Source organism: Protopterus annectens, chromosome 8.part0, assembly GCF_019279795.1.
Source record: "Protopterus annectens isolate FY-2018-M chromosome 8.part0, PAN1.0, whole genome shotgun sequence".
Lineage (NCBI taxonomy): Eukaryota > Metazoa > Chordata > Ceratodontiformes > Protopteridae > Protopterus > Protopterus annectens.
This window is the reverse complement of record NC_056741.1, coordinates 495,089,265-495,108,104: the sequence shown is the minus strand read 5'-3', so window position 1 is coordinate 495,108,104 and position 18,840 is coordinate 495,089,265. Positions and strand designations below refer to the sequence as shown.

The 18,840-nt window shown below is 35.7% G+C and overlaps 1 pseudogene; it reads left to right on the top strand.

Annotated features, from left to right (window-relative positions):
• Nucleotides 1-12,563, top strand: part of LOC122808249 — a 52,479-nt pseudogene extending 39,916 nt beyond the window's left edge.
• The last annotated feature ends 6,277 nt before the right edge of the window (nt 12,564-18,840 follow it).

Here is an 18,840-nt window from a genome sequence, read left to right as displayed (position 1 = left end):
TGCATATGTGAGAAGGTGACACTGACTAGTTGAAAACAAATGAGTGGATATGGATGTGCTCTATCTCAAGTTTTGGATTATGGTGCCATATTTTTATTCTTTGTATATTTGGATAACAAAGACAGATGTTGTTGTATGTATATTGCCAGCATAGCTTTAAAGATTATAGTTAGTTGCTTATAAAATAATTAACTGTTTTGGAACTTCAAAGTGCTGCCTTTTCTTTTAAGTTTCTTTTAGATCTTTTCTATATAAAATGTTGTTTAGTAAACTTTTTAATAACTTTTGAAATATTAAGAACTAGAACATATTATTGCCTCATAAACATTTTCTAAGAATTTACTTTCTCTTACTTTACACATACCATTTAATTGAATAACTAACATATTATTTTAAGAGGTCAGAAAATCATTATACTGTAAATAAATAAAAGGAGCAGGCTGTGTTCAGTCTGTATAATGCTTTGAAACAGGGTGATACAATTTGGGTTGTGACTTTTGTTTTATAATAGCCTAAAGTACTATATTACTTTGACATTAGTAAGTTCTTATACATGGCTTAATCACTATCCTAATAGCATGTTGACTGGGTTGTATTTGAATGAGTCTATGACTAAATGGTAAATAGAGTCATTTCTTGCATGCATATGTGAGAAGGTGACACTGACTAGTTGAAAACAAATGAGTGGATATGGATGTGATCTATCTCAAGTTTTGGATTATGGTGTCATATTTTTATTCTTTGTATATCTGGATAACAAAGACAGATGTTGTTGTATGTATATTGCCAGTATAGCTTTAAAGATTATAGTTAGTTGCTTATAAAATAATTAACTGTTTTGGAACTTCAAAGTGCTGCCTTTTCTTTTAAGTTTCTTTTAGATCTTTTCTATATAAAATGTTGTTTAGTAAACTTTTTAATAACTTTTGAAATATTAAGAACTAGAACATATTATTGCCTCATAAACATTTTCTAAGAATTTACTTTCTCTTACTTTACACATACCATTTAATTGAATAACTAACATATTATTTTAAGAGGTCAGAAAAATCATTATACTGTAAATAAATAAAAGGAGCAGGCTGTGTTCAGTCTGTAGCTGATGATTGTTCATGTTTGGAACATTCTGGGTACTTTTGACATCTCTCTGCTAAATGTATATATAACTTTAATACAAATAATGTTTTTCTTTGCTTTTCAACTCATGCACAATTATCAATACAGAGGGATTGGTGCACCTATTTGGGGTATAGGAGTTTAGAAGTCACTGCATCAATTTTAAAGTTTAACACACTAACAGACAAGTTTTATTACTATTTCTCTGCTTATCAGGCAATGAACATCATGATAAGTAAATTAAGACATGTTATCAATAGACTTATGGAATGCTAAAGGGTAGTGGATAAAAAAAAGAGATTTAATCATGCATCTCACATACCAAAGCAAGGCTAATGTAACCTTCCTGCAAGAAACTCACTTGGATGATCAACTGTGGGATCCGGAAAGGAAAAGGAAATAGGTTAAGCAAATATTAGCTGCAGGCCATAATTCTTTATCTAGGGGGGTAGCCATTATAATAAATAAATCTTTCCAAGGGGAAATTACTTCTTTTAAAGCTGATTCTAATGGAAGATGGGTGTTATTTATTAGCGAATATCATACTCTAAATAAACCTTTACTCTTTCTTAATATATATAGCCCCTGCTCTAATCAACATCTCATTTATGAAATCTTTAATATACTAGCTAACCACCCAAATCATTTGTATGTCACTGGTGGGGACTGGAATGCTTTATTAAATCTAGACAAAGATAAATCACATAATGAAAATAGGCAGTCGCAACATACCACTAAAGCACTTGAAGAATTACAAAATACTTTTAAACTAACTGACCCCTATATTAAATTCTAATATGATGAAACAATATGAAGATTCACTTTCTTCTCAGCCACTCATAAAACCTGGTCCAGAATAGATGCTTTTCTAATTTCCCAATCATTGCTTTCAAACAGACTAAATTATGTTGTATCACCTAGAACTATCTCAGACCATTCAAAAATCAGTCTCTTAATAAATTTTTAAACATATAAATAAAATGTTCCCTATTTCAATAATTGGACATTAAATCCTAAAATCATTCAAAACCAAGAAACAGCACAGGATATCCAGAATGACATAGCCCAACTTCAAAATTACTTTATATCTACTCAATTCCTTATGATATACAATGGGCAGCTGCCAAAGTGGTCCTTAGGAGCATAATTATCCAAAAATCTGCATGGTTCAAAAAAAAAGTACAATAAGTTTAAAAAGGAACTAGAAACTCAAATAAATATTGCTGAATTAGAACTTCAGAAAAATACTCTAAAGACCTGGAGGAAAAAGTAATAGACTGGCAAAAGCAATTACACAAATACTATCTAGAAAATTTCTCCCTGTTAGAATTAAGGTCAATGTATCAATATTCAAAATGGGCACAAACACCTTCAAAATTCCTAGCTAGACAAATTAACATAAAAAATGGCCCACCGAGAATTAAAGAAATAGTGTATGAAGGACTGGTGAAGCACAAGGACCACGATATTGTAGATGTTTTTGAAGACATATATAAGAAACTATGCAACATACCCTTAGCACCATCTACAGACAATTTTGGTGATTTTATACATAATATAAAATTTCCACAAATTACGGAAGATCAAAAAAAACTCCTAAAAACACCCCTGCAACTAAATGAGATAAAAGCTGCAATAAACAAACTCAAACCGGGTAAATCCCCTGTGCACCTCTGAATTTTATAAACTATTCATGGAACCTATTTCCAAAGAATTATTAAAAGTTTTCAACTTTATAATACAACATGGAATAACAGATAATTATTTAAATAACTCTAAAACTGCTAATTCCAAAAATGAATTCTGACCCAACAGATCCAGCAAACTATAGACCAATAGCCCTGATAAATAGTGACCTTAAGATCCTAGCTCATGCTATAGCAAATTGACTGAAGAATGTGCTCCTCTCCATCATTTCCCAAAAACAAATGGGCTTTATGATAAACAGGCAAAGAAGTGATAACACCCTCCTTTTAGATACTATTATCAGACTTCTTAACAGTGACAAATGCCCCAGATTTGTCCTCACGGCGGATGCAACCAAAGCTTTTGATAGAGTTAATTTACATTTCCTATTTAATATATTGCTATTATATGGTTTTCCTCAGGAATTCATAAGGATAATTAAGGTTCTAAATCAGAAAGCTTCTACCACTATTCAGATAAATAAGCTCAAAACTAACCCTATATGGTACAAGACAAGGTTGCCCTCTTTCCCCATACTTCTTTAATCTTTATCTAGAACCTCTCCTTCTGTTTATTTCACAAAAAAACCTTCCATCACATACCTAGAATCTATAATACAAATCTTATATTCTCTGCTTTTGCTGATGACTTAATTATATATTTTCAACTTTCCACTACTGACATCCCAAAAATACTTAAAGCTATAGATGAGTTCTCTGAAATCTCTAACTATAATTTAAATCTAAACAAATCCCACATATTTTCCATGAATCTTATAGGTCATAAGGAATTTTACTTTCCCAAGAGTGAGATCAAGATAAGTTACCAGATAAAATACCTAGGAATAATATTTACTCCTGACTTTAAGGATATTATAAAGAATAATCTATTGCGTACATGGACCAGTATTGAAAGTTATATCAATAGGTGGAAGAATATTAATATGTCATTACTCTCAAAAGCTAGTGTTGTTAAGATGATTTTTTTACCGAGAATACTCTTTCAACTAAATGCTACTTTTTCAAATATTCCCCCAAAATTCTTTCTTGATATAGAAAAAGCTACATCAAGATTCTTCTGGCACCCCAAATCCACTAGAATTAAATATGACAAACTTGTACTTACCAAAGATAAAGGGGGATTGGGGTTACCTGATTTCAAACTATATTATAGTATAATTACTGCCTGCAGACTAATGCAGATAATAAGCCATGACCCGTATGTAAATACCTGGACACCCCAATGGACCAAAATCTGGTCTGAACAACTGAAATCCCTTGGGTATAACAGCAAATCCCTACCATTTTTAAACCTGAATCAAAATGGCATATTCACGAAGAATATACACTCACTAATTAAATACATGATTCTTAGTACACAGAAATTATTTAAATCATTGAAATTATTAGATGCTCTTGCCTTTATACAACCACTCCACCTAAATCCCAACCTACTAATAAACAATAAACCCTTAAATCTAACAAATTACCCTCTGATAAAAGATCTCGCAGTATGGGAAATATACCAATGGAGAGAATCCAATATACAACAAATAAGACTAGAACTAAATCTTATTAAGAAATTTACTGTTATTCTTACCCAAATCCATTATCTCATAAATTTTAAATTCTCACAAACACAAGTCGACTTGCAGGATATTAACTTAGTAAAACTAATACTAGAAAACCTCGAGATAAAAGGAAAACAATTTCTAGGACATATAAACATGTAACAAACATAAAACATCGGAATTCTCTATTATTTTCAAACTATTGGCAAGAAAAATACAATCTCTGACAGATGAAAATAAGAGACTGGCCATTGAGAATATGATAAAATTCATTCCTTTTAAGAAGCTGCTATATACACAAATTATGATAAATAACAATGTACACTATACCCCATCAAAACTAAATAAGTTCAATTCCAACTTCTCGCCTATATGTCCTCACTGCCCAAACCAAACTGCAGATATTCTCCATGTCATGTGGAAATGTAGCAAGGTACATAACCTGTGGTGCTCTTTAAGAGCTAGGTTAGAAAAGATGGGATGTGAAAAATCATCCCTGTGATGAGAGACAGCTGTATTGCACATTAACATGACTCGACTTCCAAAAATAAAAAAAATGTCCTTATCATGATGTGTGCCCTTATTACATTTTATATCACTAAAAATTGGAATGTCACATCTCCAATTAAATGGGAAGGCTTTAGCAACCTTGCTATTAAATATATCTCATCTCACAAACTAGTTTATACAAAAAAGAAACACTATTATCAGAAATATTGGGGTTACTTACTAGATGTAATTCTTAACAAAGAAAGATAGTCTGTACACTGACATGATAAGACAAATTATATTATGCAATAACTGCATTATAACCAGTTTTTAGTTTCTTTTTTTTTTTGTTGTTTTTCTCTTTATATATCTAATTGTATTCCCTAATTACATTAAGTATAATAAGTGGTTGAATTTCTATATTTATCTTCTTCATAAAATATGTCCTTTATACTAACCCTCACTTTCTTAAGTAATGTTAAAAATCTTTTATACTCCATTTGATGATGTAGTGACTTCTATTGTATATAATGTATATATATATATATTTCTTGTGTTATTAGTTTTTTGAATGTTTCCTTTTTGTATGTACTGTTTGTTTTGTGTGTTTGATTGGATGTATCACTGTTAATATCTGAAAATTCAAATAGAGATTTTTGGGAAAAAAAACAACTATTACTAGAAGCTGTTTGGGAAAAATGTTTTTTGAACAGCTGATTTCAAATAGAACTGGAGAGATGATCTGAGATCTTAAAATGCGCAGCAATATGAGAACAAATTATTAGCCGATAATGTCATTTGTCATCAGTTTAACTGTACAGCAGAATAAATCAGTTAGAGCCTTCTACACTTCAATAGGACACTCTTTGAGAAGATTAGCCAGTGACTCACAAAGACTCATGTCAAACACATACAAACACACAACAAAACATTCACAATCAGACACGAACGTAAACCCAAATATAAAGGAAACAAAAACGTTCACAAAGTCCAAAGTCACTCACTATACTTAACTGTAAGGTTAAGCTCTTTTGTCAAATTAATGACATCATCAGAACCCAGAACAGCTTGACAACAATGCATTTATTTTCAAAAAAGGTGCCACAATCAAGACCCTCACATTTTTTTAAAGAAACAATACAGCCTCAACATTTAACAACACAATAAACTCTCATGAAAACATGTCAAACAGACACAAAGGTGGTACATAAAAAAGTAGGTAAATATTAGACTCTGTCTTTTCAAACAAAAAAAAAAACTAATGTGTGAGATAAAGATGTGACTTATAAATCAGGGAAAATAATGGGTTTCAGGGGAGGTAACACTAAAAGTTAAAGAAGAAAAACATGCATTACTTAAATAAGCTAAGGAAACTTGGATGAAATGAAGTTATACCACTTAAAGCAGGTTACTGCAGGAAAGATCCAGAATGAGGTAAAATAATGAATTTAGACAGGAAGTGAGAAACAAGCACACTTCTAGATATGTAAGGGGAGAAATGCAAGTTAAAGGGAGGGTAGACAAGCTAAATAAAATGGAAGGAAGAAAGCAAAAAGTGAAGATGAAAAAACAGAACCATGTGACTTATTTGGTACTGTATGTATACAGGAAGTGGAAAGACAGTTAACAAATTAAGATAACTAGAATACATGGGTTGAAACCAGTTCTTCCTCAGTAAAAATTGTCTTGAAATACTTCCATAACAAATAGATACATTTGGAAAACTGCACCTGATAAGATTCACCCTAGAAATCTTAGGGAGCTGAGGAAAGAACAGTTACTACTCTTGATTAACTTAAAAATTCCTTCCTGGAATGTAATTTTTCTGATGACAGGAAGAGAACAGAAGTCATTCCCCTTCTCAGTTCAAGGTATAAGATAAATGTTTGAAAGTAACCAATTTAATTTTAGCTTAATAGAAAATTAACACAATCCTACAGAAGGAAAGAAGGGTTCTTTGAAAGCACCTCAAATGTCAGAATGTAGAGGAACCAAAACAGCAAAAACTAACACCCAAAACACAGAAGGGCCAAATTTGAAACGTGAATGTTATTCTCTACTGAACTCCCACCCCCTGATGTGAGGTAAAGCTCCAATACCCTGAAACTGATCTGTAAAAACTTCATGCTCACACCAACTCAAAGAAGGGAAAAGTCTATCACAACAAAGAATCACTGCTGTCACACACTTGGAAACAGCACCATTTGTGTTTCTTGGCATCGTGTACAGCACAGTGGGTAATGAGAACTTGCATATTTGTTATGTGCGTACTACTGTTCTACATACCCTGGTGTGATTAAATTAACAGATGCTGCAAATGTAGTATGACAGAGTACGCAGAAGTCTTCCTTCCTGAGACAAAGCACACCTGATGTTGTATGACAGTACAGCCATAATTATTATGGTCTCTAAAGAGTGGTGGTTGTTAAAAAGTGATGTTCTGATATATGATTTTTATTGCTATTCTTTCCAATCGTGTGCACCTAACATGATTGTTAACATAGACAAACCAAATATGTGCCTATTGGATATATGAAAACAATGTAAAATGCAGTAAGATTGCTTTCATGATGAAGCGGCAGCATCAAATTAAAACTGCCACTCAAATCATCACTCAAAGTCATTACAGATGTAAGAGCCACTAGTAATCCAAAGAAATTGAGATGAGAGTTGAGTAGATGGTCTGGAAAATAGGGCATGCAAGAATAACCAATGAATCATCAGACTGACCAAAAGGATATAAAGTGTAAATCCAATTGCATTTATAAGAAAATAATTTGAGGCTTTTCTTTACAAGTCATGCCCTCAGTCTTGAAGACAGAGCACAAAATTAAATTCAAGAACAACCTGGCTACTCTAAGATGCATATTCATATTATGATTTCTAGATCACCATAACAGAGACAAGATGATGAGGAAGGTATGGGACCTGGAAATGTTAGTAAAATTTCTGTGTGCAATATTTGCATTGCAACTTCCCTTTTTCAGAAAAAAAACAAGCTTTTGTACTGTTTCTGAAGAGATGAGGGGAGCTGGGATTCAGGGTATAACTGTTGTGCTATTCTGATCCAGGAGAACTGAAAGAATTGTAAATACTTCTGAGAAATTGGAATCTTCTAACTTGTTATGCACAAAAGCAGCGTACAAGATCATTGGACCAAGAATCCTCAAATTAAAAGAAAAAAGATTGATTATACTGATCACGTTAGAATTAATAATGTTGAAGAAAAGTAAAGAATTTCACTTCAATTAAAAAAAAGAAAGAAAGAAAGCTTAACCACAGCCAGGGTTAAACCAACACAAAATATTGTTTCTTTCAAATATTAATGCAAAGGACAGCTTTGACACGTTGACATCACCTTCTGATGAAGGTCCTCATATGAACATTGCTGCTTCTGAGTTGCCATGTCTGACATAACAGTTCAAGAACTAGAACAAAGATAGACGCATATATCCCTAATGATAGTGTGTGAATAGTGATGTTAACCTTTTGATATTGTGCTATGGCAAAGTTATTTATGTGTAATATCTTCACTGATGCCAGGGTTTTGCCAGACTACTAGCTTCAGCCAGTACAATTACACTTTTAAGGTCATTGTATGTGCGCAAAAAGAAGTCAGTTGAAGTAGTCTGTTTTCATAGGGATAGAAAATAATATCCCACAGCACAGAATACAAACTATATTTGGGAACATAATCTATCCTACTATTATAATTACTAGTTTAACAAAAGATGTGATGATAGAGAAAAAATTGCTTTTACTTTAAGGACTTACAAAATGAATTGTTATTATAAACCAGCATACCTGGATCTACTTATGTAATGACTGTGACAGAATAAGACTATTGCTTACTGAACCAGTTTAACAGGAAGATTGGTGGTCTATCTTTGAAACCATAAGTAGTGCCCATTAGATCACAACTGTATCCATAAGCATCCTGTTGTTTATAATATTCTGGCACTATGGTATATTGAGATGTAGACCTGAGTATAATCCAGATGGCCATGTTCAGTTAGCAGCACAGATGCTAGAGGTACTAGGTGGTGTGTACAGGAGTGAGTGGTTATTATCATCTCATTCACCCAGAGTGGAGGGAGGCAGATTGTCTCTATCCGCACTGGGGGCTCCTACCATGATGCAGGTAATTACCTGCAGCAATGAGCCTAACAAGCCTGTGCTGGTAGGTCTGAGCCACTTCCCTGGAAACTTTGCATATTCACTAGTGCATGCATACATGCATGCAATTCTCTGTGATCAGCACTGGCAGAGTTTTTAAAGCCATCTACAGGAGGGGAGATAGGGAAGGCCTGCATGATTGGCATGTTTGCCCCTACTCAAACACCTGACTCTCACCTCCAATGGGGACAGGAAGTAGGGTTTCACCTGCAGAAAAAAGTGGGCCTACTTACCAACATTTACCAGGGAATAGCAGATGTTGTGATAATAAACTGCAAATTGAACAATCACAAAAAGAAAGCCATTGCCACAATCTATATACCTCCATGAAACAACATCCCCATCCTTGAACACTTTCTATCCTGGATCTCACAAACTATCTCCTATGAAAATATTATACTGGGTGATGTTAACATTGATTGGAATTCTCTATCCTCTGACTCTCCAAATGCCAATATTAACCGTTATGGCTTCTCTCAACTAATCACTACCCCATGCACCTGAATAAACACTTTAATACTAGCACTATGCTTGGCTGGATCCCCACATCCAGCCCCTACCTCTACCACATCCCCCTCCACACTCCCTGATTCCCTAAGTGACCATCTTCCTACCTCTATCTGGGGACACTCTCTGCAATTGTCCATATCCCATCAATACAAAGACTGTTGCAAACTTTCTTACTTCAACCCTTGACACCTTTATTCATATACTCTCCACTATTAACTGTTCCTTGACCTCTCTTTAAAAGAAGCTGTTCTAAAATTCAGCAGCATCTTTCTTGACACTCTAAACTTCCTGTCTCCCATCAGAAAAATTAGAATTAAATCCAACTTTGCTCCTTGGATAATTGAAGACACTCGCTCCCTCATGCACAAGGGAGATAATGCCTGGAAAAAATGGCAAAAAAAAACAAATCCTCTTCCAATCTTCAGTGCTATAGAGAACTATGTACTTTAACTAAAAAACAAGTCAACTTTACAAAAAACATTTATCGAAAGCCACAACAAAACACAACTCTAACCCCAAAAAACTCTGGAATACTGTCAACAATCTGATACACCCTGAAAAACCCTCTGCACCAAATCCCTCCCCTAATAGCTCTGCCTTAGTTCTTAACTCATTCTTCATTGACTCCATTCAGAAATTAACTAAAAAAGACACAAGTACCTACCCCTCTACGTCTCCCCCCCCATCCACCCACACAAACATCTTCTCTCTTAAGCCTGTCCCCATTGTTTAAATCAGATCACTTCTCAGTAAACTCAAAACATGCTCCCCTTCTGCTGATAACAAATTGCCTCTTTTCCTTAAACTAGCAGCAAAAACTATTGCATATACCATCTCCATAGTAATCAATAGATCAGTCCAAGAAAACATAGTTCCTGATATCTGGAAGAAATTCTATGTTATTCACCTTCTTAAAGGGGAAACTTCATTAACCCCTCTAATTTCAGGCCTATTGCTATTCTATCTCCCCTATCAAAGATTCTTGAAAAATGCATTCATAAACAGCTCCTTGCTGATCTATTACAAGAAAATTTCCTCACCACTACCCAACCACAGTACATCCACCACACTATTATCTTTTACACAGGCTATCTCTAGATCGTTAAAAATGTTTTTATAATGATGGGGAGCTTTGAACTGAAAGACCAAATTCTAATACAGTACAAAAATGTGCTTTATCTGCATGTTAATGCAGAAGTTTAAGGTTATGAGCTGTTAACAAGTTGCTTCCTGTAGTCAAGGGTTTGATTCCATAAACATCCATTTGCATTCTTTATTATTCTAAACATGTCAGTTAACCAGACAATGCTCTGGGGTAACTGAAAAATTAGGTTAAGCTTCACAGTGGTCACCTGGACAACAAAATAATAATGACCACATCTACTAGCTACAAGATGTCATAAATGGTTATCAAATCATTAGAAATGAAAGTGTGATACTGCAAAGAAATTAACTTGAAACAGATCATTCTGAGTGCATAGGATGGAGGTCTGACTCCCTTATTCTCTGTTTGTAAAATATGTGACTCTCTGCAGGTCATTTAATTACACTATTTATCTCGGTCAAATGTAAAAAGATCACTTGTGCCTAATAGGCAAACTTGGTCATAAAATAAATTAGTATAATACTTTCAAAACTGAGATGGATTAATAGCAAATAGAAAAATAAAAATCAACAGAAATAAAATGGAAGTGGCTATGTAGTACGGATGAAAGTATAATTGTCAACAGACTCATAAAATGTCTTTTAACATCACTCATCAGATTTAGATATAAGAACACTAGGATATAATAACTGAATGTGATAGAGAAAGTGTTTTTCTTCTACCTTGAACATGCTAATTTTTTTTGCATAGCTAGATTATATAGAAAGGAATTATGTTTGTGGTCATGTTATATTTTATGTACAGATGAACTCTATGACTCCAAAAGATGTTTGGGATATTTAGGTAAGTAATTCTTGTTTGATATAACACCAGAAAATGCAAAACCTTTAGCCACGTGGTGTGAAGGAGTATATGATGCTGAATTGCCTGCTGGCTGTGGTTTATAAATAAACTATAAAATCTGCTATTTGTTCAGTAAAAGTATACTAAGCTCTCATTTAGTCTGCATAGTCTGCATACTTTATTATGTTGTAATGTGATCCTATATTTTAGATTTTTCAAGTCAAAAATTTTATTTTTTCTGTTTCTTCCCTAGGTAACATATTTGTAATTAGCCTATCCATTGCTGACTTGCTGGCTGCAGTTTATCCATATCCATTAATTATACTGACAATTTTTAAAGACAGTTGGATAGTGGGAGACGTGCAGTGTCAGGTTGCCAGCTATTTCTTAAACATTAGCATGCTTGCATCTGTCTATAACATCATGGGAATTGCAATCAATCGATATTTCTACATCTGCCACAATACCAAATATGGCAAAATCTACAGCACATGGAACACTGTCCTCTGGCTCTGCTTAATCTGGACATTGACTGTTATTGCACTGATGCCGATTGTTACCACTGGCACTGTACGCTATAATGAACAAGTATACATATGTACTTTTACACAGTCTGTTAATGCAGTTAGTGACATAACAGTGGCAGTTATTCATTACATAATACCTATGACGGTTATAATTTTCTGCTATGCAAGGATCTGGACTCTCGTCATTAAAGTTAAGTATCGGGTCAGGAAGGATGGGAAGCAGAAGCTCAAATCAGCTGAAATTAAGAGTTTTTTGACCATGTTCATAGTCTTTGTACTGTTTGCCATTTGTTGGAGCCCTTTCCACATAAACAGTCTGGTCATAGGTTTGAGCCCTCCAGGGAAGACTCCCAGAATTCCAAACTGGGTTTTTACTACAAGCTACTTTTCTAACTATTTCAACAGCTGCTTAAATGGTATAATTTATGGAACCTTCAATCAGAACTTCAGACAGGAGTTCAAAAGCATTCTACTGCTGCTTTGGCTGCCAAGGCTTTTCCACAAGTAGACCTCAACAAGAATAACACATAATGAAAAGTAATTCAAAATTTCTCTGTAACCAGACAGAAACCTGTTTTTGAAAAATGTAAGCCTTTTTTAAAAAGCTATTATACTTAGAATGACATGCATTTGTATGTGTCAACAGTCTAGCAACAATTTGTAGAAGGAAACAATATTTGCTACTAATGTTAAGGTACTGAAATTTTAAACATAAATTTATATTAATGTACATATTATAATTACATGGAAAGCAGTGTGCTTGTAATTGTATATGATATAGTAGGAGAACATTTTTAAACAAATTGGAATAATGTTTTATGCTAACAGTAATGGCATTTAGTGGCATTACATATCTGTATTATATGGTATATTGTTATCCGAACATTTACCTGATTTCATGAAATATTTTTGTAAGTTTGTTGAAATAGGTTCTTCTTGGAAAGGTTCACTTTATTATCAGGATGGCTACCAAACTAAGAAAAAGTTTGTTAAACAGGTGTAGAATTTATCGAATCCTCATTTTGAATATACTCCAACCAAATGACTGCAGATAGACTGTGCATTTTTTCTTTGATTTCTATGTATGCTCTGATATTTGATGTCTCACTTTTGCCAAATGCAACCAAAATAAGCAGCTCTGAAGTCAGCTTAATGAAATACAGACTTGAACAGCAGTCATAACTAACTATAATGATGCTAAGTGAATTACCTCACATTAAATTGGATTGATGTATTTGATGCCCCTTTTCATTCAAGATTATTCTGTCTGCCTTTTTTCTGGTTGCCCTATATTTCATGACAAGCATTCCTCTAAAGTCAGCTGACTTAGCTTAGCATTATGCTTATTTCATCTTAAGTAACATAAATATGGTATTAACCAGCCTCCATCAATTGAGAGTCACAAATCAAATTGGAATAAAATGCAAGAACGTCAAGTACCATTGTCCTTTTGGGGTACCTCATTGTCCTCAGTCAATGGCATCCAAAGGATATTTAGCAATCATTCCACCATGTTTGTTTTTAGTACCAAGTGAGAAAATTCCATATCCATATTAGCTGCTGATCAAAAGCCTAAATGAAAACCAGACATGTTAATACTTTCCTTCTCCAATAAGTTATATTTTGCTTTATTAGGAAAAGGAGAAGAGATTGAGAAGGGTCAAGCAGTGAGCATTAAAATGGCAGAGAAATAAACTGACTACTAAATGTGATTAAATGAAAAACAGACCACCGGAGCAATGGCATGAAAGGTATCCAGTTATATGAATAAAAAGGAGAAAGAAGAAATAAATTAACTTTAGTTGTTAAAATGTAAAGCCTATTCGTGTTGCTGTTCTATTACGGATTGTTAAGGTGTGCTGTTTTCGAATTAAAAGAATTTTACTTCATTGCTTGCTTTTGGATTATTTTGCTTCGGATCCTGTTTGCTGTGGATTACTTTAAAATGTAAAGTACTTGCAGTATAGATAGAAGAGCAAAAGCAAAATCTGACAGAGTGTAGTATTATTGCATAAAACAATGGTAATATAGTAACATAGATTTGGTGCACTCATAGTACTGCACGCCCACACCACATAATACTAGCATGATAAACACACTGTATGTGGACCATTGTCTTGAATAGTATCAAAATGCCTTTATTGTCTGCATAGCCTTAATTTTTTCATGAAGATGAAAGCTAAATGTAAGAGATGTCATTTAGAAAAAAAAATAATGTGATTCGTAGGTGTTCACTAGGCTCATGACCACAAGGGCCTTTTAAGCCTAGCCATGTATCCCAAATCTCTGACAAGTTCTGGTACTCTTGATAAGTGTAAGCATGGGCCTAGGAGATGAACCATTTAGAGATTACCTGTATCCATTAGAGACATAGGTGCCAAACCAAGGATGAATTTCCAGTTTCCCATCCAATTGTTCAACTTATACTTTAATTGGGTTAGGGAAGAACTCTGCTTCACATGGATGGGGAGTCTGTTCCACAGATGGGGTAGTCTCTGGGATACATACCTATCTCTCCAGCAGGTCCTATTTATATCACAGGCAAGATTTAAGTCTTTAGAATGGGTAATTCTGGTGCTGCTTGTTTTGTGGATATGCAGGAGGTCTGACAATGCCCTGTATTCCAGACATAGATCTCCCCTCAAAAGCCTGTAGAAGACAGAATACAGGGACAGGGTCTTCAGATGGTCTGCACAAGACATGTTACCTATGCCCTGTATTCTTTTAGTGAGGAACCTCTGTGGATGTTCCAGTTGTTGGATATGCCTGGTTAGGTACATACCAAAGGGGGCATTGTACTCAATGATATGTCTGATGAATGTCAAATACAGTGGAACAATGACTTCCTTGGACTTAGATGTCATACCTTTGTTTATAAGTTGTGCAACATAGAAGGATTTCCTCACCACTGTAGACACATGATGGTCAAAGGCTAGAATACTATCTATGTGAATCCCTAAGTCCCAGACTACTAGGTCAACTCTAAGGGGTGTGTTGTCAATATGATTGTTACCAGGGATGGATGACTTCCCAAAGAATACTATTATGCTTTTCTTGGCATTTAGTTTTAGGCCATGGCTCTGATACCAGTTTTTTGTCTGTGTCAGCCCCTTCTGGAGAACATGTGTGTCAGTGTGAGATTCAATGACAGCTCTTAATTTGAAATCATCTGCAAATTTAGTCAGCCAGAGACCACTGACATTGGCCTTGACTTCTGAGAAGTAAATGCCAAAAAGGAGCAGTCCAAAAACTGATCCCTAAGGGACTCCACTTGTGACTGGACTCTTTGTAGAGATGGACTTCCCAATTCTAACTTCCTGGGTCCTGTCTGTGAGCCAGTTAGCTGTCCACCAGGTGATATACGTGTTTGTAACTAACCTCTTGAGTTTGTCAACAATGTCTGAGTGAGGTATTGTGTCAAATGCCTTGGCCAGGTCAAGGGAGGCAGTGTGAATGATTTTGTCCTCATCCATTCCTTTGGTGACCTTCTCAAAGACGTTCACCAGGTTGAGTAGGCATGATCTGCCCTTGACAAAAAACAAACTGGGTTGGATCCAGTATCTGGAGGCTTACTATATCTCTATTGATCATCTCCATAATAATTCTTTCCATGGGTTTACATATAAGACTAGTGAGACTTATGGGTCTGTAGTTTCCAGGGTCTGTAGATGGCCCACATTTGTGCAGAGGGATGACTGTTGCCTTTCTCCATTCATGAGGCACAAAGCCTGTTTGTAAGCTACAGTTAAACAGTAATTCCAGAGGCCCAGATAGTTCATGTTTTATGCTATTTAGAAGCCATCTTGGGATATTGTCTTGGCCCATTGATGCAGTGTTTTTGGTCTTAGAGAGAGCATTAAAGACCTATTCTCTAGTGATAGTAGGGGGAGTTATATTTAATGATATTTCTTGAGGGAAGGTTGTGGGGAAAGAGGGGGAAAGTTGGAGCTTAATTTATCAGGCAGGAGGTTTACTGTATTTTCTGGCTCAGTATAGCTGGCTCCATTTACAATGAGCTCTGCACACAATTATGTATTGCCTTTGAGGTTGTGGACATAGCTAAAGAATGCTTTGCAGTTGTCCTTGGTCTGGGAGGCCAATTTTACCTCAAATTTGGCTTTGGTTGACTTTGTCTTCTGTGTTGTTTATTTAGTTTGATGAGAGTGCATTTATACTGCCGGGTGCTACACCCCCTAATTTTTGCCATGATTTTCTTCCTCCTGTTATACAGCCTATTGATTTTGTGATTCCATCAGGGTGGCATGTTTTTTGAGTTAGTTCTGTACTTCTTCCTAGTGGGTACAGCTGCCTCTATGCAGCTATTAACATGCTTGTACAAGGTTTCTGTGAACAGTTCTGCATAGGCAGCAGTGTTCTCAGTGTTTATGGGGGCCTGACATTTTGCCAGGTTCTCAATTAATTAATAGTAGGAGGTTAGGCTTATAATAGTTCCTGAATATTCCAAGTTTAGCTGGGGGTCCAGGTTTTATTTTTACTTCAAAGGAGACCATTTTGTGGTCTGACCTTACCAGGGAAGGCATTACAGTAGGGGCCACTAGTGACAGGTCTTTTGGAGAAGGTACAGTCACCCACCTTAATATCCAGGCTTCTATTTGTGAGACAGTTTACTATCCAATGAGTTACATAAGTCTTAACATTTAACTGAGAGTTCTTCTATGATGCTTGAATGTGGGATATGTTGAACACTTTTGTGAGATCTAGATATGTTGTGTGTACTGATTTGCCCTCATTCATTGCTTTAGAAACCTCTTCAAGGAAGTCGACCAGAATAAGTCTCCCCTTAACAAATCTGAGCTGGTTTGGATCAGAGCTTGTACGTTGCCTGTGCCATTATTTATTAATTCCATTATGATTACCTTACAGATAAGGCTGGTCAGGCTTATGGGTCTGTAATTACCTTGGTCAGTTGATGCCCCACCTTTGTGCAAGGGGATGACTGTTGCTGTCATCCATTCATCCGACATTAGAAATTCAGCTCCAGTTTCATCCATCTCTCCCACTCCCAACCCACCCCTCAAGAAATACCATCAAACATAATGACCCTCCAGCTATTACTTGGGAGCAGGTCTCTGAGGCACTCAGAAGACCGTAGAATACCATATCAATGGGCCCTGATAATATCTCAGGATGCCTGCCTAATAGCATGAAACATAACCTATCAGGACCACTAGAGTTAGTATTTAACTGTAGCCTCCAGTCATCCCTCATGAATTGAAAACTATAATGGTTATCCCTCTACACAAGGGCTGCCATTAACTGACTCTGGTAACTACAGACCCATAAGACTGACTAGTTTCAAATGCAAAACCCATGGAAAGAATTATCATGGAATTTTTAAAAATGACATTGGAAATCTTCAAACACTTGATCCAACCCAGTTACCCAGTTTGTTTTCATCAAGGACAGATCATGCCTAATAAACCTGGTGAATTTCTTCAAGAAGGTCACTAAAGAAATGGACAAGGGCAAAATGGTGCATGCTGCCTATGTTGATCTGGCCAAGGTATTCAGTACAGTACTCCACTGGGGCATTACAGACAAACTCACAGAATTAGATATAGACCCTGTGTTACCTGCTGGAGAGCTGGAGAGCTCTCAGATAGGACCCAAAAAGTTAGGATAGGGGTGTCCGCCTACACAAAGTGGCTGGTCACTACCAGAGTCCCTCAGGGCTCTGTGCTGAGTCCTCTCCATTTTGGGATCCACTTCTCTGAGGTGAAAACTAAGAGTAAGGGCCTCTAGCTGACCAAGTTTGCAGACAATTGTAAACTATGTGCAATCATAGAACACCCCATATCTCTCAACTGTCCAGATTTTCAAAGAATGTCCAGATTTTTGCCTCATATTTTTGGTCTGTTCTTAATAGTGGTCTTCTGGCAACTCACGGATGGTTGAAATCAGTAAATAATGACATACATCTGAGTTTCAAATTTCATATCCTTCAAAACTACCGCTAGCCCAAATTGTGTTATTCTTGTATCTTTCTAACATTGTATGAGCAATATTTAAAATATGTCCCTATTTTTGGGTCTCTGTTCCCCCATTATTTTAAGCTTTGCCCAGATTTCATGTATGAAGAGGAATACCCCAAAAACACAAATTTCCTCCCAGGAGGGCTGACTCAGACAAATAACTGGTGCCAAAGTCATGGTCTAAAACTCAGCACCAAGAAATGTATAATAATATCCTTTCAGAGGTCAGCTACTTCAGGAAACTACTTAATTGATAACCATCCCTAAGAACAGACCCAGTAGTTAGAGATTTGATGACACATGTAGGCAGTTACCTGGCCTGTGACCATCACATGGCTACAGTAGTAAGGAAATTATTCTATGTTGCTCGACTTATAAAAAGGTTTTTGACATCTAGGTCCAAGGAAGTCATTGCTGCACTATACTTTGTCCTCGTCAGACCAATCATAGGGTACAATGTCCCTTAGGTATGTATATGACCAGGCATATGCAGCAACTGGTACATCCACAGAGGTTTCTCATAGAAAGGATACAGGGTGTAAACAACAAGCAGGTCACCTCAAAGCCTTAGCCCTCTACTCACATTCCTACAGGCTGCTGAGGGGATAAGCTTGCCTGGCATACAAGGCATCCTTGGATCCTGTCTGATGGACCTCCTGCAAAACAAATATTATCAGAGTTATCTGATTTAGGGACTTACCCTTGCTTACAACATAAATAGGACATGTTTGAGGGACTGGCATGTGTCTCAGAGACTACCCTTTTTTTGGAACAAGCTTCCCATCCATTTGAAGCAGAGTTCTTCCCTAACCCAATTCAAGAATA